Source organism: Salvelinus sp. IW2-2015, linkage group LG35, assembly GCF_002910315.2.
Source record: "Salvelinus sp. IW2-2015 linkage group LG35, ASM291031v2, whole genome shotgun sequence".
Lineage (NCBI taxonomy): Eukaryota > Metazoa > Chordata > Actinopteri > Salmoniformes > Salmonidae > Salvelinus > Salvelinus sp. IW2-2015.
The window spans coordinates 7,529,304-7,554,237 of record NC_036874.1 but is presented as its reverse complement, the minus strand read 5'-3'; the positions used below and the strand labels follow the sequence as shown (position 1 = coordinate 7,554,237).

General features: G+C 44.7%; 1 protein-coding gene across 5 annotated transcripts in view; it reads left to right on the top strand.

Annotated features, from left to right (window-relative positions):
• Window positions 1-24,934, top strand: part of LOC111958827 (semaphorin-6D-like) — a 145,503-nt gene that overhangs the window by 33,112 nt on the left and 87,457 nt on the right. Inside the window, exon 3 of one of the 5 annotated variants that reach the window (XM_070437252.1) lies at window positions 22,844-23,036. The exons of the other annotated variants lie outside the window; for them this stretch is intronic. The gene's annotated coding sequence lies outside the window, so the exon portion shown is untranslated. The remainder of the gene's footprint in view (window positions 1-22,843; window positions 23,037-24,934) is intronic. 5 annotated transcript variants of the gene reach the window in all.

Genomic DNA, 24,934 nt, shown 5'->3' with positions numbered 1-24,934 from the left:
CAGGTGTCACTACCTGCTTGCAGGCACCTGCCCTGGGGTGGAGGAGACTAACCAGTTCTCAGAAAAACTAGCTAAATGATGACACCAACACAACGATGTGTGTGACTGAGTTCCCTCCTCTCAATGTTTTGCCCTTCCCAGTGTCTCTTAGAGCGGCTGAGAAATCGATAACACTTGTCTACTGCGAATGCAGGACTCTTCACACCTCCATCTCAAAACATTTCCACCAACCCTGGCAACAATGCAGTGGTGAACGGTGTAGAGATTGGATCGGGAGAACAGAGCTCAGCTAACAGTGGCGTTTCAACCAGGCAATGAATGTTTCAGAGTTTAAGTGGTTCTGCTACAGATCTCTGAATTTTTCCTCCATTTCCAGTCAAATGTTTGAATGCACCTTTCACGTGTGAGTTCCAAATATCTCTAACGGTCGCCCCAGCGTGAGAAAAAWTTTTTCAGAATGCGGGTAGTGACACACTGTTCCAAAATGTGATTGTTATGCAACAGGGAAGTTAACCCACACTGCCCTCAAACCAAGGTACACTGCTTGTTAATTATCTATGGGCTATGTTTCAACTTGTCAATTTCTAATTATTTTCTAAAAGCGTTTATTTTCAAACACCAGTTTGAATTCAGGTTTGTTTCACCTCATTTTACAACGGCTGGGTCTAATGCTGATTGGTTAAAAGCGTATTCCAGCCGGTGTCTATTCCACAAGTTACCACCGGTTAAATCTATGACGTTAAAATGGCTATTTACTCTGTTCCATCTGACTGCGCAATCCATTGTCTCATCAGCCCAGGCAGGGAAGTTATAAACTTGATCTTCACTATAAAAAGCATCTAGACATTATCTCACATTTTATTTTAGACCAACATTTAGTTTTCAACAGCGGAGATTTGTATGAACCTTGCTGTGTCCCCTGACATTTGCAACATTGTTACAATATTCAAATTCGATCTCCAACTGTCCCATAGAAATGAACATGTAGGGGTCGGGACAAGAGAGAGAGGCAGGCAGCATTTCTCAGCCAGTCGAAATCATGAATCAGCTGGCATCATTTTTATGGATATATACAAAGAAATGTAAATTGAAAAAAGGTAAGCCAAACGAAGTGCAGCTAGTTTGCCACCTTTCCAGCTTCAGTTTGAAGTGATTGTGTTAGCTGTATTGTTGGCTAGCTCCTCTGAACAACAGTGTCCTAAAGAGTAAGCACATTTTCTATGCCAAGCGAAATCGTGTCTCATTAGCTCATTTGTTATGGATGTATCCAAATAAATGTCACTAGAAAACAGCTTAAACAAATGCAGCTACTGTTGTTATTCTATTTGCACTGTTTGACGTGACTGTAAGTTAGCTGTAGTTAGCTAGCTGGCAAACAAGACATAAGAACGTTGCAAGCCAGTATGGCAATGGAACATTTTAGAACGAACAACTGGGTCACGTTCATAGATACAGAGTAAAAAGACTGAACGAATGGGTCGCATCTCTGGCAACCGAACCAATGAACGAACGACCAGCCGGCTTGGGTAGCAACCCTAGATTTGTTTCGGGACTATATGTTGTGGAAGGATGAAAAAAGTATGAATAAATTCATAAAAATAACGTTTTTAATGAAAATATGTCTCATTATTTTAATATGTTGGTAACCCCTTGTATAAAAGTGATAATGCCCTCAAAGCCTGTGTTTGGAGGATATATTGGCACGGTTTTCCGGCCCTAGACTTCATCTCGGGCCTAACAACATTAGTCATTATAGTTTTTGTATATCATGTTGTCGTTTCTGCTTGATAGAGGTCATGAGCAGATGAGCTCCCACATTTTTCAGCATGTTTTTAAAAATAGATAGATTTAGAGTTGGACAAATGTTGATTTTGTGCGATGGACATATACAGGATGCTACTCTAAACAACATAACCTTCACTCCAAATTGAAACTCCAAACCTACAACCTGATTTTGGATGGAATTACTTGGAATGCTTCCTACATTCAAGGATTATTATTCCCAAACTATACATCAAATGCTCTGGCAAACAAGCAGAGACCTGAAAACCCCATCCAACCTGGCGCTGAGTGAGTAATGCTTAGTCTGAAGCAATTTTTGTACTTTCAAAAGCCAAGAAGAAAAATAAATTACAATTATATATATATTACTTAAGGACTGAATGCTCAGGCTACCAAGCTATGCTAGGACAAAGATATACAACTTCAATTAGCACTGACGTGTGAAGCGAGAAGTGTCGAAGCCTTTGAGCCCAACAAATGGCAGGATACCCCACCCAGATCCAGAGGCCTTGAAGCCCCCTCCTGCTGTTCAAAGATCATCCACTGGCATTTTCTACAAGAAATCTCCCTCCAAAAAATAAAATCTTCTCCCAAGTGGGTGACACCTACTCCCATTGCCTGCCGCTTGGATTCCACCTAGCGATCTGTTCACCATTTGCCCTGGCCTGTCTCTCTCCCGGGCTTTCGCTCGCCTCCAGCACACGTGCACTGTTGGGGCGAGTGACTCTGAACTTACAATGGCTAGCCCCAAGTTGTTATATATATATTTTTTATTGTGCATATTGATATATGCCTTATGACTCCTTCATACTCTGTTGGGTAAAGAAAGTTTGTAGACAGCTGTGGAACAGACTATGTTTGTTCCCACACTCAGGACTCTGACTCTCTATTGGTTACACAGACTATCAGATTATTACCAATCCCACAAGGTTTGACTCCAAACACCCAGAAAAGGCTTCTCTTCTTGATGTTATCCTCGCAAATAATCCTGATAGGTATCAGTCTGGTGTTTTCTGTAATGACCTTAGTAATCACTGTTTTACAGCCTGCGTTCATAATGGCTGCTCAGTGAAACGACCTGTCCTGATTTGTCATAGACGCTTGCTAAAAAACTTTAGTGAGAAAGCCTTCCTTCATGAACTGGCCTCTGTAAAATGGTATAGAATCAGCTTGATCCCCTCTGTTGAAGATGCTTGGACCTTCTTTTTTCATATTTTCAGTGGTATTCAATCAATCAATCAATCAATTTTATTTTTATATAGCCCTTCGTACATCAGTTAATATCTCGAAGTGCTGTACAGACACCCAGCCTAAAACCCCAAACAGCTAGTAATGCAGGTGTAGAAGCACGGTGGCTAGGAAAAACTCCCTAGAAAGGCCAAAACCTAGGAAGAAACCTAGAGAGGACCAGGCTATGAGGGTGGCCAGTCCTCTTCTGGCTGTGCCGGGTGGAGATTATAACAGAACTATGCCAAGATGTTCAAAAATGTTCATAAGTGACAAGCATGGTCAAATAATAATCATGAATAATTTTCAGTTGGCTTTTCATAGCCGATCATCAAGAGTTGAAAAACAACAGGTCTGGGACAGGTGGCGGTTCCATAACCGCAGGCAGAACAGCTGAGACTGGGGACAGCAAGGAGTCACCACGGGCGGCAGTCCCGACGCATGGTCCTAGGGCCCGGTCCTCCGAGAGAAAGAAAGAGAGAAGGAGAAAATTAGAGAGAGCCAAGATTTTCAAAATGTTCATAAATGACAAGCATGGTCAAATAATAATCAGGAATAAATCTCAGTTGGCTTTTCATAGCCGATTATTAAGAGTTGAAAACAGCAGGTCTGGGACAGGTAGGGGTTCCATAACCGCAGGCAGAACAGTTGAAACTGGAATAGCAGCAAGGCCAGGCGGACTGGGGACAGCAAGGTGTCATCATGCCCAGTAGTCCTGACGTATGGTCCTAGGGCTCAGGTTCTCAGAGAGAAAGAGAGAACGAGAGAATTAGAGAGAGCATACTTAAATTCACACAGGACACTGGATAAGACAGGAGAAGTACTCCAGGTAACCAACTGACCCTAGCCCCCCGACACATAAACTACTGCAGCATAAATACTGGAGGCTGAGACAGGAGTATTGTTAACAAACACGCCCACATAATGAAAATGAGAATTATAAACAGGTTGAGCTCCTGGTTTGACCGTGATCTTTCAGAGTTACTCCTCCTCAAGAATTGCATTTGGAGAAAGGCTCGGCACATACATACTCAGGCTGACTGGCTCTCGTTCAGGCAAATGAGGAATAAGTGCACTCAGGCTATCCGGAAGGGCAAAGTTAGTTACTTTAAGCAGCAGTTCTCTCTCTGTGGGTCTAACCCCAAGAAGTTCAGGTAAATGGTTAAAGACCTAGGGAATAAAACCTCCCCCTCACAGCTGCCCATGTCCCTTAAAGTTGATGATGCGGTTGTTACTGACAAGAAGCACATGGCTGAGCTCTTTAATTACCACTTCGTTAAGTCAGGATTCCTATTTGACTCAGCCATGCCTCCTTGCCCGTCCAACATTTCCTCATCTCCCACCTTTTCTAATGCAACTGTCCCCGATGCTTCTCCCTATTTTTTTTTTTCTCCTGCCCCGCTACAAAGTTTCTCCATGCTGGCAGTCACTGAGTCCAAGGGGCTAGAGGAGCTCCTGAAACTTGACCCCAAAAAACCATCTGGGTCAGATGGTTTAGACCCTTTCTTCTTTAAGGTTGCTTCCCCTATCATCGCCAAGCCTATCTCTGACCTGTTTAACCTGTCTCTCCTCTGGGGAGGTTCCCATTGCTTGGAAGGAAGCCATGGTTCGTCCTTTATTTAAAGGGTGAGAACAAGCTGATCCTAACTGTTATAGGCCTCTCTCTATTTTGCTCTGTTTATCAAAAGTGTTGGGAATTTTTTTTAAATAATCAACTGACTGGCTTTCTTGATGTCTATAGTATTCTCTCTGGTATGCAATCTGGTTTCCGCTCAGGTTATGGATGTGTCACTGCAACCTTAAAGGTCCTCAATGATGTCACCATTGCCCTTGATTCTAAGCAATGTTATGCTGCTTTTTTTGTTGACTTGGCCAAAGCTTTTGATACGATAGACCATTCCATTCTTGTGGGCCGGCTAAGGAATATTGGTGTCTCTGAGGGGTCTTTTGGCCTGGTTTGCTAACTACCTCTCAGAGTGCAGTGTTTGAAGTCAGAAAATCTGCTGTCTCAGCCACTGCCTGTCACCAAGGGAGTACCTCAAGGCTCAACCCTAGGCCCCACGCTCTTCTCAATTTACATCAACAAGATAGCTCAGGCAGTAGGAAGCTCTCTCATCCATTTATATGCAGATGATACAGTCTTATACTCAGCTGGCCCCTCCCTGGATTTTGTGTTAAATGCAACAAAGCTTTCTTAGTGTTCAAGAAGCTTTCTCTACCCTTAACCTTGTTCTGAACACCACCAAAATAAAGGTCATGTGGTTTGGTAAGAAGAGTGTCCCTCTCCCCACAGGTGTGATTACTACCTCTGATGGTTTAGAGCTTGAGGTAGTCACCTGATACAAGTACTTGGGAGTATGGCAAGACGGTACTCTGTCCTTCTGTCAGCACATATCAAAGCTGCAGGCTAAAGTTAAATCTAGACTTGGTTCCTCTATCGTAATCGTTCCTCCTTCACCCCAGCTGCCAAACTAACTGATTCAGATGACCATCCTACCCATGCTATATTACGGAGACATAATTTATAGATCAGCGGGTAAGGGTGCTCTCGAGCGACTAGATGTTCTTTACCAGTCTGCCGTCAGATTTGCCACCAATGCTCCTTATAGGACACATCACTGCACTCTATACTCCTCTGTAAACTGGTCATCTCTGTATACCCGTTGCAAGACCCACTGGTTGATGCTTATTTATAAAACCCTCTTAGGCCTCACTCCCCCCTATCTGAGGTAAACTCAACAAAAAAAGAAACGTCTTCTCACTGTCAACTGCATTTATTTTCAGCAAACTTAACGTGTGTGTGTGTGTGTGTGTGTGTGTGTAAATATTTGTATAAACATAACAAGATTCAACAACTGAGACATAAACTGAACAAGTGTGAACATGTGACTAACAGAAATTGAATAATGTGTCCCTGAACAAAGGGGGATCAAAGTAACAGTCAGTATCTGGTGTGGCCACCAGCTGCATTAAGTACTGCAGTGCATTTCCTCCTCATGGACTGCACCATATTTGCCAGTTCTTGCTGTGAGATTTTACCCAACTCTTCCACTAAGGCACCTGCAAGTTCCCGGACATTTCAGGGGAGAATGGCCATAGCCCTCACCCTACGATCCAACAGGTCCAAGATTTGCTCAATGGGATTGAGATCTGGGCTCTTCGCTGGCCATGGCAGAACACTGACATTCCTGTTTTGCAGGAAATCACGCACAGAATGAGCAATATGGCTGGTGGCATTGTCATGCTGGAGGGTCATGTCAGGATGAGCAGGAAGGGTACCACATGAGGGAGGAGGATGTCTTCCCTGTAATGCATAGCGTTGAGATTGCCTGCAATGACAACAAGCTTAGTCCGATGATGCTGTGACACACCACCCCAGACCATGACAGACCTTCCACCTACAAATCGATACCGTTCCAGAGTACAGGCCTCGGTGTAACACTCATTCCTTCGACGATAAACGCGACTCCGACCATCACCCCTGTTGAGACAAATCTGCGACTCGTCAGAGAGGAGCACTTTTTGCCAGTCCTGTCTGGTCCATCGACGGTAGGTTTGTGCCCGTAGGTGACGTTGTTGCCGGTGATGTCTGGTGACGACCTGCCTTACAACAGGCCTACAAGCCCTCAGTCCAGCCTCTCTCAGCCTATTGTTGTTGCCATCCTGTATCTGTCCCGCAGATGTGATGTTCGGATGTACCGATCCTGTGCAGGTGTTGTTACATGTGGTCTGCCACTGCGAGGACGATCTACTGTCCGTCCTGTCTCCCTGTAGCTCTGTCTTAGGTGTCTCACAATACGGACATTGCATTTTATAGCCCTGGCCACATCTGCAGTCCTCATGCCTCCTTGCAGTGTGACTAAGGCACATTCACGCAGATGAGCAGGGACCCTGGGCATCTTTCTTTTGGTGTTTTTCAGTGTCAGTAGAATGGGCTCTTTAGTGTCCTAAATTTTCATAACTGTGACCTTAATTGCCTACCGTCTGTAAGCTGTTAGTGTCTTAGCGACCGTTCCACAGGTGCATGTTCATTAATTGTTTATGGTTCGTTGAACAAGCATGGGAAACAGTGTTTAAATCCTTTTCAATGAAGATCTGTGAAGTTATTTGGATTTTTACGAATTATCTTTGAAAGACAGGGTCCTGAAAAAGGGACATTTCTATTTTTCTGGGTTTATCTACTGCAGCCCTCATCCTCCACATACAACACCCGTTCTGCCAGTCACATTCTGTTAAAGTACCACAAAGCACACACATCCCTGGTTCCCTGCAGCTAGCAACTGGAACGAGCTGCAAAAAACACTCAAACTGGACAGTTTTATCTCAATCTCTTCATTCAAAGACTCAATCATGGACACTCTTACTGACAGTTGTGGCTGCTTTGCGTGATGTATTGTTGTCTCTACCTTCTTGCCCTTTGTGCTGTTGTCTGTGCCCAATAATGTTTGTACCATGTTTTGTGCTGCTACCATGTTGTATTGCTACCGTGTTGTTGTCATGTGTTGCTGCCTTGCTATGTTGTTGTATTAGGTCTGTCTTTATGTAGTGGTGTCTCGTCGTGATGTGTGTTTTGTCCTATATGTTATTTATTTTTTATCCCAGCCCCCGTCCCCGCAGGAGGTCATTTGCCTTTTGGTAGGCCGTCATTGTAAATAAGAATTTGTTCTTAACTGACTTGCCTAGTTAAAGGTTCAATAAATGAATACAAATAAAATACTGTAGCACACCTTATTTATGTATGGAGTGTAATGCAAGATGTTACATAATTCTATCCTCCTGATTCCTGCTTACAATCTAAAGCAGGAAGTACCAGTGACTCGCTCAATACGGAAGTGGTCAGATAACGTGGATGCTACACTACAGGACTGTTTTGCTAGCACAGACTGGAATATGTTCCGAGATTCATCCAATGGGATTGAGGAATACACCACCTCCGTCATCGGCTTCATCAATAAGTGCATCGACGACGTCATCCCCATAGTGTCTGTACGTACATATCTCAACCAGAAACCATGGATTACAGGCAACATCCGCATCGAGCTAAAGCCTAGAGCTGCCGCTTTCAAGGAGCGGGAGACTAATCCAGACGCTTATAAGAAATCCTGCTATGCCCTCAGACGAACTAATAAACAAGCAAAGCGTCAATACAGGATTAAGATTGAATCCTACTACACCGGCTCTGATGCTTGTCGGATGTGGCAGGGCTTGAAAACTATTACGGACTACAAAGGGAAACCGAGATGCGAGCTGACCAGTGACGCGAGCCTACCAGACGAGCAAAGTGCCTTTTGTGCTCACTTCGAGGCAAGCAACACTGAAGCATGCACGAGAACACCAGCTGTTCCGGATGACTGTATGGTAACTCTCTCAGTAGCCGATGTGATCAAAACCTTTAAACAGGTCAACATTCACAAAGCCGCTGGGCCAGACAGATTACCAGGACGTGTACTCAAAGCATGCGCGGACCAACTGTCAATTGTCTTCACTGATATTTTCAAACTCTCCCTGACCGAGTCTCTAATACCTACATGTTTCAAGCAGACCACCATTGTCCCTGTGCCCAAGGAAGCGACGGTAACCGCCCCGTGGCACTCAACGTTGGTAGCCATGAAGTGCTTTTAATGGCTGGTCATGGCTCACATCAACAGCATCCTCCTGGACACACTAGACCCACTCCAATTCGCATACCGCCCCAACAGATCCACAGATGACGCAATCTCAATCGCACTCCACACTGCACTTTCTCATCTGGACAAAAGGAACACCTATGTGAGAATGCTGTTCATTGACTACAGCTCAGTGTTCAACACCATAGTGCCCGCAAAACACCTCCCTCTGCAACTGGATTATGGACTTCCTGACGGGCTGCCGCCAAGTGGTAAGGGTAGGCAACAACACGTCTGCCACGCTGATCCTTAACACTGGGGCCCCTCAAGGGTGTGTACTTAGTCCCCTCCTGTATTCCCTGTTCACCCACGACTGTGTGGCCAAACACGACTCCAACACCATCATTAAGATTGCTGACGACACAACAGTGGTAGGTCTGATCACCGACAATGATGAGACCGCTTATAGGGAGGAGGTCAGAGAACTGGCAGTGTGGTGCCGGGACACTAACCTCTCCCTCCAGTGTGAGCAAGACAAAGGAGCTGATCGTGGTTTACAGGAAAAGGCGGGCTGAACAGGCCCCCATTGACATCGATGGGGCTGTAGTGGAGCGGGTTGAGAGTTTCAAGTTCCTTTGTGTCCACATCACAAAACGAATTATCATGGTCCAAACATACCAAGACAGTCGTGAAGAGGGGACGACAAAATCTTTCCCCCCTCAGGAGACTGAAAAGATTTGGCATGGGTTCCCAGATCCTCCAAAGGTTCTACAGCTTCACCATCGAGAGCATCCTGGCCGGTGGCATCACTGCCTGGTATGGTAACTGCTCGGCATCTGACCATAAGGCGCTACAGACGGTAGTGCGAACAGCCCAGTACATCACGGGCCAAGCATCCTGTCATCCAGGATGGCGGTGTCAGAGGAAAGCCCATAAAATTGTCAGAGACTGCAGTCACCCAAGTTATAGACTGTTTTCTCTGCTACCGCACGGCAAGCAGTACCAGAGCGCCAAGTCTAGGACAAAAAGGCTCCTCAACAGCTTCTACCCCCAAGCCATTAGACTGCTGAACACTTCATAAAATCGCCACCGGACAATTTACATTGACCCCCCCCCCCCCCAACCCCGTTTTGTACACTGCTGCTACTCGCTGTTTGTTTGTTACCTATGCATAGTCACTTCGCCTCCACCTACATGTACAGATTACCTCAACTAGCCTGTACCCCCGGACACTGACTCGGTACCGGTGCCCCCTTTATTTAGCCTCGTTATTCTTATTGTGTTACTTTTTATTATTACTTTTTATTTTTGTCTACTTGGTAAATATTTTCTTAACTCTTCTTGAACTGCACTGTTGGTTAAGGGCTTCTAAGTAAGCATTTCACGGTAAGGTCTACACTTGTTGTATTCGGCGCATGTGACAAATAAAGTTTGATTTGATTTACTGTTTTATTCACATGTTTTTAAGTACTGATAACAAATCATGAATTCAGATTCTTGCATTTGTGCACACTTTGTTGAAGGTTGTACTGATTATGATGAGCTAATGCTAAGCTAATTGCCAACTATGTGTGACGCCATGTTTGTTGCATTCTGGTTGTCATGTAAACATCTGTCAGAATAAAGATGTTATAACAAAATGAGGTGAAGGGATAGTTCACTCGTCTTTCGAGTAAACTTCTGTAAGGGAATAAGTGGACACACCCACTTCAACATGCATACTGCAAACAGACCCAACTCATCTTGCCACCTCTTATCTTTGGTTGACGCGAATAAACAAACATGGGGACGTGTACAAACTACCCATTTTCAGATTACTTTTGACTTTTAGTGTTTTTTTACTCAATTATTTTGGTCGCTGGTGAGCTCACTCGTGTTGTGATGAATTTTAAATAGTAATTGCTATTAACTAATTCAAATTATGGTTTCTGTCAGGTGAGAGTTAGCTAAATATAACCACTTGTGTTAGGTCACTCTTTCCTCATCGCTAGGACTAATGTAGCCTACATTTTTCTGGTTTGGATGAGAATGTGTTATGCTGTCACTACTTCTGTGAATGTCTAAACATGGCATCCCAAAATAAACTGCTCACATTGAGGACATAACATTGTAAAGACTGTTTGTGCAAAATGTTTCTGTGAAAAAAGTGTGGCCAGCTCCAACGCTGACTGTTGCATCAATCGTAACTGGACGTTCTAAGGAAGTGTTCTAATCACACCGGTTTGAGTGTACGCTGCGGAGATCACTGTAGAATGACCATACCTGTATGTTCGTATGTATCAAAGGGTTGTAATAGGAACTTTGAAACGATTACAAGATACAGTAAAAAATGTCAGATTGGACTGTGCCTGTATTCTATAGGTTCCCAGAAGTCAGTGGGATGAAACACACCGTTTCACCCTCTCCCCTCACTCTTTCTCTCTTATGTGTCACTTTCTTTCTCTCCTGGTGTGTTCCTCTCTTTTTAAAATGGTAATGCTGCGGGAACATGTTGGAGCACCCTGGCCGAGAGTTGACTCTACTCCTAAAAGCTTTCATTTATGGGCGCTCATGCAGGGTTTCCAAGGCATCGGCCGCCATTTGCCGAGAATCTGGTCTCTGCTAAATCATTCGAGCGATGGCTCCAGCTTTTCACCACAACACCCAGGGTCTATGATTATTGTTATTGCGGTAATGAAGTGAAGGCTGAATGAAAAACATGTGCATAGTGTTGTCCTCTCTGTGCACTCACCCCCATTTAGGAGAATCCAGATAAGCCATGAGTCTTATTCAGCTGATGCCTTTGCAGCTTTCTGCTGGTATTGCCTTGACTAATGCCCAAACCATGACAAATGAAGCTAATGCAGTTTTCTGTGGAGTAATATAAACAGCTTGAATCCTTGGATGACTCTTCCTTGTGGGTTGCGGATGGACTTTGCCAATAGCCAACCATTTTGAGCTCTATCAAGTCTGGTCCCCTGAGGTAATTGGGTGGTGGCTTAAAATTTGCACACAAACAAAAAAACTGTGGAGGGAATAACTAATTTGCATGTAAATACACTCACATGTCTTATACACCCACACACCATCTAAAAAATACTAAGAGAAGCGAAGAATAATGCCCATTGAGTGTTTCATTCTCTATTAACCACACAGACACACAAAGACACACACAGACACACACAGACAGACAGATGAGGCAATGGCCATTGGCGCTGCTGGCGAGAGTACAGTTGAAACTGCTGGCTGTCTGGCCCATGCACTGTCAGTGACCCTAATTGATATCCTAGACTTTTTCTTCAGATAACACAGTTCTGAATTCCCAGACCTTTCCAGGCCTCAGATCTTGGGAAAAATGCTCAGAGTAAACATTTCACCCTATGGTTGTTTTCACTGGTTGACGATTGAGTGTGTGTGCGTGCCGGAGTCCTGCTGGGGGTGCGTGCGTCAGTTGATTGCCCTGTGTGGACTTTGTGTGTATGTATGTGTGTATGCCGTCTTGGATTCTGCCAAATATTTTGAGTAACAAGCAAATGCAATGTGTTTAAAGACCAGGCCCTTACTTTCTCTTGCTATTCTATCTGTGGTGCTTTTCCCAGCTTTCCTGAAATATTCCTCCACTCCATGAACTGTTTAACAGGCAGCCAAACACTTAAAAAGATATCCACTTGAAGCATGTCAGCCCCAGGTTGGCAGCTCTCTGAAATGATCTCCTCTTGTCCTAACCCTCTCATTACCCTCTTAAAATCCTCCTCAGCACGAGAGCTTTGTGTGTATCACTCATTTCAGCCATTTTTCAATAATTAATGCGAAGGGTTAAGCAGCACTACTGCCGCATGTGAATTTATATGTATTTATTTTCCGGTGGGGCAGTCCATGGGGACGCAGGCTGGTTTGTCATGAAAGGGGCTCTATGTGACGGCTGATTTGTGCCACATATGCTGTTAAACCTCTGCCTGCTCTCCCATGGCGACGCGGCTCCTGCGAAGGTGTGTCACCACTACTGTATTTAAACACCACTCCCCTGCGGGCTCCCAGCACGGCACCATGCCTGAGCTTTCCCCCCTCCCTCTCTCCATCTCTCTCTTTTTTATATTCAACAGTCATTACGGGTGCATAAATAAGTAATGCATGATCAATCAGAAAGAACTTGGCCTGGAGGGAAGCTCAGGGACTGTATAATGGAGTTATTTAAATAAGGGGCCTTTGTTTTTTGGGGGACTCATCAGAAAAGGGCCCCGCTTGTCCCACAATGGATCGGGCTCTTAATTGAACGCCTCCTAATGCAAATTGGTCATAATTTATGGATGGTTTGTGAAGGGACTGACAGAAATCCTTTTCTACTGTAAATTGTGCTCGCAGTCTGACTCCAGAATTCAAGAGGCTGTGTTTATCTGACTCATTCACTGCTGCTCTCTCTGTCGCTCCCTCAGCGACTGTTTTCTTCTCTCCGACTCACTCCTCCAGCCCTTTTCTCTTTATCTCTCTCTTGTTTCCTTTCTCTTCCTCTATCCTCACCTTGGCAGCTGCCCGTTCCCAGCCTCTAAAGTGCTAATTGACTTTTCATCGGTGTGCGCTGTAATTGAGTTTTAATCACCGTTTTACATTATGTTTTGATAATCAAAGCAGCCATGTCAGCCAAGAGAAGGGGCTCTTCACCACGCTGTCATTCACAGAATTTGATGCTTAAAGCACATTGACGTTTGATTGCATGTTCAACGTTAGCGCCTGGTTCTTGAGCGAGCCAAAACACCTGCAGACACTGTTTTTACAGGACCAGCTGAAATCATAGGATCCAGCTGAATCCACCAAGAGCTGATTGATATGTATCTGAGATAGGGATAACTTTGTAACAGTCATTGGTTCTTGCTCATGGCTCTTATACCAGCGTGGGCTAGGCAATGTAAGCTTCATATAAGCCAATTCGATTCAAAATTAGAACAAGTTAAATTGCAACCACCAAGGGAAGGGAACAACTATCAAAAACAAATGTGTGGACTCCGATACAGAAGAACATTGTCCTACATATAGAGTGGTTTTCAGTGCCTGTGGGATCCGTTTAGATTGAGCGAAAGACGAGACCAACTTGTAGAGTCAAAAGATTCTGCCTCTGAACAGTCAGCTGGCATGTAGATGCATGTGTGCCTGGCTGGAATGGAAAACAGGTCCAATCCCTCGACATCTCCCAGCTTTGAAACCTGAACTCTATAGTCTCTTCTCAGATTATACTGCAAGCACCACAGGAAGCACGGATTAGGATGCATGGGCCTCTCTCTCTGTCTCTCTCCTTCTCTCCCCCTCTCTTGTTATCTCCCTTTCTCCCTCCCTGTTGGCTGAAAGATTGAGTGACGTTTAGCAAGTCTGCAGCCATTGGGAAGGCTTTCGGGGTGGGCCCTCTCTTTTTAGCATGTCCATGACACTCTCCAAACAAATTGTAACACTGAGATGAAACGTGAGCTGGCAGCCAGCCAGCGTGTAACCCATTCAACACCTCAGAGCTTCGACAGTTTTTTTTCTTCCTTATAAGACTCTGTCTTTTCAGATTCTCCCTGTGACATTTAGTTTAGAATATTAAAGCATTGTTTTCAGTGTGTGAATTGCTGCGCTCCCTCTGTTGGGAACATACTCCAGAGTCATTGCTTTGACATACTTTTTACCTTCAAAGTTTGTAAAAAGAAAAAATAATAAAGGTTTTCTCCACCCAAGCATTAACCATCATGACAGCTAAATTGCCCCAGATCATTGCTATGAGTCAGTCACTTTTCACGTCTGCTTAGAAATGGTTCATTTTTCATTCTTTTTGGTGCCTGTTTGATTAATTTGGTGGGAATTTAGAGAGGCAATTATTATTTCAAGTAATTTTTTTGCGTTGCTTAATTATTCAATGAGTACCCCAAGCCACTCTTTTGATACTGTATCACTAGACATTACTCAGGAGAAGTAGAGCTATTACAAAGCAATGTCAAGGATAGAACCAGGAAATGAACGCAAATAGCCTACATATCCATGGACTGTGTGGTATTTTGTCATGTATCCTCCGCGACATTGCGAGTTTGGCCAGTTCAGTCGCTACATGTCAGCCCTTAGTGTTTCCCATCCATTAACAATGCTCCCTTTTATCTTTGTCTTTGCCCTTCTGACGGTATGAAACCAGCCCGGTAACGAGGCCTGCCATTTAAAAGGCTGCTGCCGGCTGCATTCTTCAAGTGTCGCCTCTCATTACAAACCACTCTGATATTTGTTTCTTCTCTCCTCCCACCTTCTTCCATGGTCTCAGTTTTAAGGTGTCCCGCAGACCAGACAGTGCTTATCAGGACCTCCACTTTTAAGTTCAATGCAACAGGACATGTTTTGGTAAGGAGAGAATACTGTACATCAGAAAGGGAAGGACTTATAAAAGTGCTACTGCTGTCCATTCTTACATTCTTTCCCTTTTCCCCCCCTTTTTTTGGCTAGGTCTATCTTGTTTCTGCACAATTGCACAGATTGTAATCTCATTCTGGTAAAAAGCCTAACTTGAAATGAAGCCATACGTCAGAGTAAACAGCGGAACGGAGAGGGAGAAAGGGAACGCGAGGCGGAGGGAAAGGCGGGGATGGGGAGCATGAATTGCCGAGGGAAAGGTAAATAAACACTGGCATCAATCAGTTCACAGAAGTCAATCTAACTCGCCGCCATCCCCGTTTTCCTCACAAGGATGTGACATTTAAGAGAGCGATGTCCTGTTTTTTAAGGCCTAATTAAACATTCCACGTTGTGCCAAGAGACAGAGGCACCCAGCCTGCAAGTCCTTCCCCTGTAGTTGTCCATTTCCCCTAAAAGAGCATTCGGGCAACTTCCTGAAAGTACTAACCTTAACTGGCATTCCCTGAATGGCATTAGAAGGGCGATTCTGGTGCCCTCTAGCTGTTTGTGTGTGAAGACCCTTAGCGTGTTTGGCAGTGCCCTCCCGTGTACCCCATTGTGGTCAGTCTATTTGCCAGCAGCGTCAAGCAGTTGTAACTATGGTGACTGTGCTCTGAACCCCTTGAGGTTTCAGAGCCCCCAGGGAGTACCACTGAGCTATCTGAATCTGGACGCCTAGCAGCCCTTGTTACCTTGCAAGGACTTTTTAAAATGGTTATATAGATGTAAGAAAAAGCATCTACTGACGTCAATAGAAAATACATTTTCATCTCATATTTGCTAGTCCGGACAAAGAACAGAACACTGTCTGCACTGACAAAAGTGCACAATACAGGGCAAATTAGCGCTGTGGTAGCGGTGTGGTCTGCCTGTGTTGTCAACCGTGACAGAAGTGAGAGTGTATACATATCTAACCTGCTCACTTCCCAAGCGACACTATAATTATACATACAATGAGATTACCAATAGGTTAAACAAAATGAACATTTCAGATGCTCTACTCTCTCCCAACTGTCCTTATATCCCTTTGGTGTGAATTTGCAATAACACAGGGGGGATATGGGAAGCTTTAGCCTGAGAGGTCACTCACGCAGGGTTTGAATTCTGGGCCCACAACAAAGAAAAGCCATATTCCCTGTCCTCAGGGCTTGATTCAAAATGCTCGGCTTGGGTTATATGGAACAAATAGGCGCCCTCCCTGTGACTGCATGTGCTGTATTCTGCCTCGACTAGCACCTGTCTGCTTATCAGTGGGGCAGGCAGGTATTGAGCTTCTGCAGATGACAGAATTTCCGGGTTCCATCTCTGAGCCTTGAACAAAAGAAAGAGACTGGCAGGGAGGTTGAAAAGATGGATGTCACACAGAGGCTGAAAGTAGGACAGCTCTCAGAAGGACAGCGGAGTGACAGCGCCAGGGCAGGGATGATACCAAATGGCAGACGGTTCTTAATTCGTGGGGAATACTGGCCTGAGCACACCTGCACAGACATGTTTATTCATCAGTCTCCTGCGCTCTGGGGTGTTGCGTCTGCCATGTTTTAATAAAGAATTAGTAGAAGTGTTTCTGATGTGGTGCACCTTGAGTAAAAATCTCATCCCTCAAGTTCAGCTGTGCATCCACTTCAAATACAACCTTTCCCCTTGATTAGCAGATCCTGAAATCATTGTTTTCATATCTATAACCGTGGATGAACTCCTATATATAGCGTTTCTGTCTGCTCAGGTCTCTGGACAGTCTCTCGTGATCAATTCCTCAGCCCATCTGTCGGCCAAGCTTACTCACAGGGCAGCGCAGTTGGGAGACGGACTCTCACGGCAGGAGTCTTCATTAAACCAATCCCTCCCTCCACCTCATCCTCCCACACTCCCCGGGCCTGGCCAAAGTTAATGAGAAGATGCGAGCCCCTTTGAAACCCTCCCCCTCATCCCCAGTTCCTTATCACCGCCACTGCTTTTCTCTCATGGCTGCTTGAATCATGGCTGTAAGGGTAGTGGCTGGTTAGCCACCTCCCAGCCTTCTTTAGCTTTGTCTCATTCCTGCTGTTTACTCTGAAGGAGTGGTAAGGAGTGGTAACTGGCTGCAGGGGGRTGTGTGGGGAYAGAGCYGTGTGGATRYGTTGTTTTCWCCRAGKYAAATGGATTTGCAGTGATGGATTGCATCAGTTGAGCCCTACAGGACACTGCCTGTAGCTGAATCATAGCTTTAAACAAATTACGTGGGCATAGCGGAGCCGTTGTGCTCCGTGCCCAAACTCAAGACCTGGCTCGTCGAGTGCACTGCCAGGGCATGCATGCCAATTACCCCTGCTGACTTGCCAAGAACAATGAAAGAGAGAGAGAAAAAAGAGGTATTTTCTCACTTGCTGAGACAAACACATTTCTAAAGCACCATTTCTATTCACTACATGAGTCAAAGAAACAGTCACGCAATGTAATGACGTTTCAAATGACAATGTTTTTTCATGGTAGGTTATGGACTGCATCCATAGGCTTTGTTTCTTTCACATGTGGCTTGGCCTAACTGCATAAGGCTGGCAGTGTATGGTCTGTGCTATCCGGGATCCTCATCACAACCCTTGTGCGGTGTAGGCCTGTCTTCATATAGATTGTAGGGACTGCCATAGCAATACATAGAGAGCACAGGATCTGAGTAATCATTTGTTGTTTGTATTGTCTCATCTTTTACTGGACCCAGAAAAATGCATACACTCTGTCTTAAGGGAGGTTGAGTGGCAGTAAATAACAAGGTTAAACTCCTTTGATAGCCCCGCCAACACCTCCCCAACCCGAGCAGGGAGGTTGAGGCAGGGCTGCACGACCCGAGCCCTTGCTTTTGGGTCTGGCGTGAATTAAGACGAATGGAGCCATCCGACTGTCAGATGATGAATTGCAGTCTGGAGGAGAGCCTCTCCTTTATGTAAAAGAGGCGCTCGCAGACATGGCACTTTCATCAATCAGACGGGGCCCACTGTAATTTCATTACAACGGCAGAAAGAGGAGCCAGTGTGCCGATGCAGCAGACAGACTCCTTGACAGACCGCTGTTTTCCTTTTGCTGTTTGGAGACTTAACCCTCTCTGGGTCTATGGCTGTGACTGGGGATGAGACGCTTTCACTTTATTTGGAGGCAAAAGCTATTCGTCCCACTATCTCAGTAAGGTTATACATTGTTGCAAAGTTAAAATGTCCACCCACAATTCAGTTGTATTGCTCCTACAGCAGTATCTCAGTCTCAATTAAAGTGACACCTGGGTCTCACATTCACACCTTCCACAAAGCCCAGTACAGCTCCCTGACAGTGGCCCCCCATGCTTAGTCAACCCTTCACAGGCTCCGGAGATGAGTTTGGCACAGAGCGCTGCCCCAAATGGAATTCCTGTGCGTTACATTGGGACTATATTGAAATGGCAGCAGAGGAGGTGGAACGAGCCGTGAGTGAACAGCGGAACAAGGCTAGTGTAATCTCCAGGTGAGGGAGTGCAAAAAGTAGAGAGAGAGTGTGATTCCTCCAACCTAGTTTTTCTCTCCCTCTACCACGCTTTCCAATTTCCTCTTTTTATACTGTTTCTCTCTCTCTCTACGTGGGGTCATTCAGTCGCGGCGGCGCTCACAGCTGGGGATGCGGAGCACTCCAGCTGTTTTGGCAGATAAGCCGCTGCCTGCCCGCCTGGCTTCCTGCCGCTCGTCAGTCGAACGGGACTTGAACTGTCACCGCTATTCACGCGGGACGGGCAGGTTTCTACTGCGAACGAGACCCCATCGCCAACCTTCTCCTAATCCCCTGTCCCAGAGAGAGATGGCGAGAGACCAAATCAACAGAGCAGCTCCTTCTCCTGCTACACAGATAGTGACGGTAATGGAAATAATGAACTGAAAATAGAAAACCCTTGTCCACATGGCTGAAGATCCTATGCATCACAGCGATGGTATGTTCGAGGTAGCTTGTGTTGCTAAGATGGTCTTTAAACAATAGGACAGAACTTTCTGAATGATAATAATTCAGTCATTTATTTGGACTTGCTCGAACAAGTGTTGCTGTAAACTGTCAAACCAAAAGCTTGTTGCCAAAAAGCCTGTTGCCAAAACTTTTCCAAAAGTTTGGCGCTGAGAATGGGTGATGCTGAAACGCTGTAGTTCTATAATTTTCACAAATTCTGTCCTATTGTTTATTTTTTTTCCTTGTATGTTTTTATAAAGATTCAGTATCCCATAGACCAGAAAGTGGCTTGCAATTTCACACTGTCATAATATGGAATGTTGACATTCACCCCATAAATGAATGATGTGTGTTCCTATGGCAATCAAAGGGACATGATATGAGTACTCAAACAGTGTGCGCTGCATTCAGACATAGTCTCTCACACCCCCTTGTGTATGGAGCCTTTCAGCTCCATTTATTACAGTTAATTGATTTGTTATTCCACTAATTATTGCGATATATCTCATTGTCACCCATGATGATTTTATCAACTCTGAAAGGAGTGACAGCTGACAGTACTGAGACATACAGTCCCATAGGCGCTCGCAGCCCAACGTCCCTGACGTACCCTGATGTGAATGGAGAATCAGGGTTAGCAGCTCCATCCAACTGGAAGGTGGCGAGTTTACAGCCGAGGGCAGAGGTCTTAGATTATATTTCTGTATCTGGAGCAGGGAACTGATTGCCTGATGAAAGCCCATGCAAAAGGTCAATAAACAGCAGCCCAGTTATTGTGTGGCAGATTGGAAAGGAAATTGTTTTGCTTTGCTGGGAGGTGTGGTCTGTGTGTGCAGCCTCGTGCCTGGATCTTTCCGCTGTGGGTTTCTCTTGGCAGCGAGTCTTCCAGCTGACCTGTCAGTGTTAGTCAGTCTGTGGGACTGTGAAATGGCCCACCACGGGGCACGCTCGGGGCCCCACCACGGGGCACGCTCGGGGCCCCACAACCTCTTTAGCTTTCTCCTTTTATTTTGTCTTTAGCTTGCTCCCTCTCTTGCACTCTTGTTTCCCTGTCCCCCTTTCTCTTCACGGGAGGTTTAGTGTTTCCTGTTGGGATCCCGTTTGCCTAGCTTGAATACGAATCAGTCGAAAGAGAGAGACACATGTTTCATAAAGCGCTGGGAGCACGCCAAGAATCGGAACAGGCTATCTCAACAGACCATCTTGCTTTCAGTTTTTTTTGGCTGTGTCTGCTGTTGAAGTATCAGGTACGGGGTGAGTTTGCAGAGTCGCTTTTCTCTTTGTATGTGGGTTAGTTTGTGTTAGASTACAGTCCTGCTGCAAATATGTTCCTCCATGTGAAATACATCCACCTTTTGTGTACAGTATTCTATGTCTATGCCTGTGTGTTTGTATGTTTGTTCATTATGAGTGGGTGTGTGTTTGTGCAGGGCTGGCCAGCGGGACTGCAGTATTTTTACTCAGGTGGAGCGATGGAAAGAGGCTGGTCCTTCTGGCATTCACATCAGTCGGGCCGACATTGGCAGCCACAAACCCCGAGGACCATTAGCAGACCAGAGTAGTCCTGTAGCGGGCCTGCCTGGCGGCCCGTGTCCCACTGGTTTCCATGAGTCTCCTTCCAAAACACTGGCTCATGCCAGGCTCCGACATGTCAGTGTGTATGGGCACCCTTGCTCCCTGGCCCTCACTACATCCATTCATCCAAACAGCATGTTGACATACGGTAGTGCGGTCATTAATGTGCACCCTCCAATGGTTCAAGGGTCAGTTTTTTTTTTATTTTCTGAAACATTTCATGAGTAATGGTTTATAGTAACTCAGTGGCTGTCAAAAATGAATTTATTATCTAGTAAAAAAAAAATTGAATGTATGTTTTACACCGCTTTTGAAACATGAGGCATATCCAAGGCTGGTGAATTGTAATTTTTGTGAAATGTTAGCATTACATTGGAAACATGCTCCTTTTCCAACTGGATGTGTAACAATTTGTGTTGATTTGATTTTGAGGAGGAATTTCACTGCTCAGCAAGTCCTCTCTTTATTTTAACTGTTTCTCTACTGGGTGAGAGGTTAGCTTGCCTGCGTTAATTAACCAAGCTCTGTAAAGAGACATTTTGTTTTTCTGAATGTCAGCATGTGTTTTCTCTCTGTTTGAGCAGCTGCTTTTGTTGAGGAAAAAATCTCTAGTTTTTTGTTAAAATATATATAATGAGTCCGTTATGGGGAGAGAAACATGAGCTAATTCTAACCTGCTGCCAGAACTGCAAGTCTGTCTGCGATAGTAACTGTTAAATTAGCAGTACATTAAGCACCAATGGATGTTTGAAGGGATGAACAGTATGAAGTAGCCTAATAAGCTTTTGGGACTGTAGATGAAGTTACACACACCCTTGGGTTTAGTAGAACTTCCCATTCTAAAAGTATTTTAAAAGACAAATAGGTTGAGTAAATACTGAGAAAGTCCATACTAGTTATTCCTGTTTGACCTTTTTAAAGTCATGTTTTATTCACAAGGTGAAGGCAGTTAGAAGTAAGAATCACTTAAGCAATGAATATACAAAAAGCTAGTCTGAAAAATGGTCTGTCATGTATATGAAATGCTTAAGAGAAGCGGAGTTAAAAAGTAGAGCGTTAACCTGAGGTATGAGGACGTTTTGTGTTACCTAGAGGTTGAGAATGCTGAAAAGCTCAACCAGTGAATGTTTCTCTGAACCGTAATACCAACACATCACACGCTTTTCATTTTACATACATTTAAAGACATTTCTTTAGTCATGGCAGACTGCCTACATCACGAGGAAACAACTTTTCAGTTTGTCTGAATTTGATGTTTTGGAGTGTGGTTGACACCATGTTGTTACAGAGTGCTCCCCCACAGGAAATGTCATAGTATGCTGTGTCTTCTCAAGTCATGTAGTAGAGTGATGAACCTAAGAGGGCTTGAAGCAAAACCAGAAAGTCAACCACTTCTAACCAGAAACCAACCACCATAATTACAAGCCAATGCTCACTTCCGTTTGATGTATGACTTTAGGGAAGTTGGTTGTATACCGCCCTATAGCGATAATTGTGCTGTGAGCTTACTGGTGTACACTGGCTGTAGTGAGTCACCCAATTGGGGACGAGATAATTTTTGTTGCTCAGGGTGAGTTCGTTCCACCCAATATAAAGGGCTATTAAATCATCCGATATAAAACACCCCATGTATTGTCATTGTTATTACCAGGTTGCTGGCTTTGAGATCGGAGGCAAAGCGTGACCTTTTCCTTGAGGAGCATTTTACATGTTCCCCTTATAATCATCACCTGCGTGGAAGTAATCAAATGTTATTTGTCACATGCACCGAATACAACAGGTTACAGTGAAATGTTTACTTACAAGCCCTTATACAACAATGCTTTAAGAAGTTTTAAGAAAAACAAGTGTTAAGTAAAAAATCAAAAATAAAAGTAACAAGTCATTAAAGCGCAGCAGTAAAATAACAATAGCGAGGCTGTACACAGGGGGGTACCGGTACAGAGTCAATGTGCGGGGGCACCGGTTAGTCGAGGTAATATGTACATGTAGGTAGAGTTAAAGTGACTATGCATAGATAATAACAGAGTAGCAGCAGTGTAAAAGAGGGGTCTGGGTAGCCCTTTGATTAGCTGTTCAGGAGTCTTATGGCTTGGGGGTAGAAGCTGTTAAGAAGCCAATCTATGCAGCCAGGGTATGCATGCTCCATTCCTGGTTTCCAATCAGAGATTGAGGGATTTCAGACAATATGAAATCTCATCTGCCTCCTGGACCCCCATGATTACCAAAGAGCCTGGTGGGGAAGGAATGGGCAAATGGGAGCTTAGAGCACGGTGGTAGAAAGGACAGCGTTGACAAGGCAACTAGAGCTCATTATTTCTCCATCTATGCAGGGGCACGGCGCTCCGTTGATGGGCACCAGAGGAGAGGATGGAAGGATGGATGAGGTTACGCCCACGTCTAAAGGGCATCCAGGATATGACACGACTGGACTGTAATCCAGGATTACCTGTCCGATTCTGTCGTCTGTGTCAACGATCCACGTCAGCAGAGATAACGACACCGGCCAAGACTTTGACTCACAGTGTGAGTGTTTCTCTGTGTTATGGCTCTGCAACATCAGCACAGCAGCGGTAGTTGGTTGTGAGTTGCCCAGCCTGCACAGTGCCCAGGTTTCCACYGTGGGTCTGGGAGGATGTGTGGTATTGACACAGGTGAGGGGGCTGATGTCTGCTGGCAGAGAGACTGGGGGTGTCTGGTTCTGAAGCACGGCAGGGTGTGATAAAGATCTATACTGAAGCTCTGTGTGTGAGAGAGGTCCTCTGAGACTTGTCTCTTGTGGTTCAGAACTACAGGTCACATTACAGTGGAATGGATTACAGAAAACCCCAAGAACAGCCCTGACTCTTGTCTTTGTATTATCCACTTCTTCAACGGTATTGCTACAGAATAACAACTGCTATTTAAATATCATGTCTTCAGTAATGTCTTTCCACTTTCCTCGGTTTGGAGGTTATGTTCCTCCTGCAATGTTTACAGAGGGGCACTTAATGTGTACACACGGATTGGGGGGGGAAAGGGTATTTGGGAGTTCTCTCCTTTGGGAATTTGCATTATTTTGGTTGAGAGTACTGAGACAGGCAGCGAAAGCAGAATTGTTCATTTGATTGGTACATGCATCGCTCAGTGAGTTTAAACAGTCAACGGCTTTGCCTCTAAAATTAGACACTGTCTAATAGATTTCTCTACCAAACTTTGTTCAACTCAAAATGTCACTGTCAGCTTGAGCGACTTGTACTCAGTGAGGGGTTGGTAAATGTACAGTAAGCTTCATTTGCCCCAATGAGCGATGGATCTAGTCTCTTGACAAAGATTCAGTGAGTCTACAGTAAAGTATTTCTGTGAACTTTAAAGAGAAAGCTTTCATAGATCGAAAGAGCACAGAATAGCTGTGAATTTGTTACCAAAATCATTGTCTCCTTCTCAAAATGTTAATGTTTTTATAATAGGCCTGCTGGTCCTTCAGGTTCGATAAGCTAGACCTGTGGGATGGCTTATAATTGCCTGTTCATTTAGTTTTATTACGTCCCTGGGCCAATGTTCTCTCTCCATTTTGGATGTGCTATGTTGTAATTTCTCTGTGTGACTGTGCTATAATTATCGAGAGAGCCTAAGATGGCTATCTTAGACCGTACATTGCTACGGTTTGTCAGAATCCATGTTTACGTTGACATTTTCCAATTAAATGTTGTCAAAATTACTAAAAGGAAACAAATGCATGCATGGACCCATGCAGGCAGGCAGCCAGGCAAAAACCAACCATACTGTGTGTATTTCTGCACATACAAACACACAGACATGCACTGAAGTGTGCTTCTTAACTACAGCCATCACGCTAGCATTCATGACCCTCCCCTCTCAGGCCACATGTCATACATTTACACAGCATGTATAGCATCTGTGTGTGTGTAAAGGATGTATGCTTTTCCAATGGAGGATAGTTGGATGGAGAAGAGGGGGTCTCCCCCGTATAATGTGGTCTTTAATAAAGACACAGGTTGCCAGGTTGGAAGTGTCAGTGTGTTGCAGCATGCAGTCTCTCAGGGTGATTTATGACTGTGCTGCGAGGCTATTAGATTATGGGCTCCAGCTCTGCTCCGTGTGGGTGATAAGAACAGCCTACCGCCATGGGAAAACTCCCTGTTCACGCGCCTCATTTCAGGGGGGCATTGCTGTTTTTTTAACAACGTGCCATCTGAAGGAAATTATATCTAAGCACATTGCCTGTGTTGTGGGTGTATCAGAGTTCCAATTTAATGTTTTATCCTTTAAAAGTTTGGGGAGTCTCGCTTAGAAAGGGGATGTAATGAATGATCATCAGCAGCACTCAAACAAAGTATTTAAACATCACTGTCTCATTTTCACCTCTTGGGTTGCTGGCTCCAATAAGTGGACCATTATTAAAATGACTTAATCCACTTACA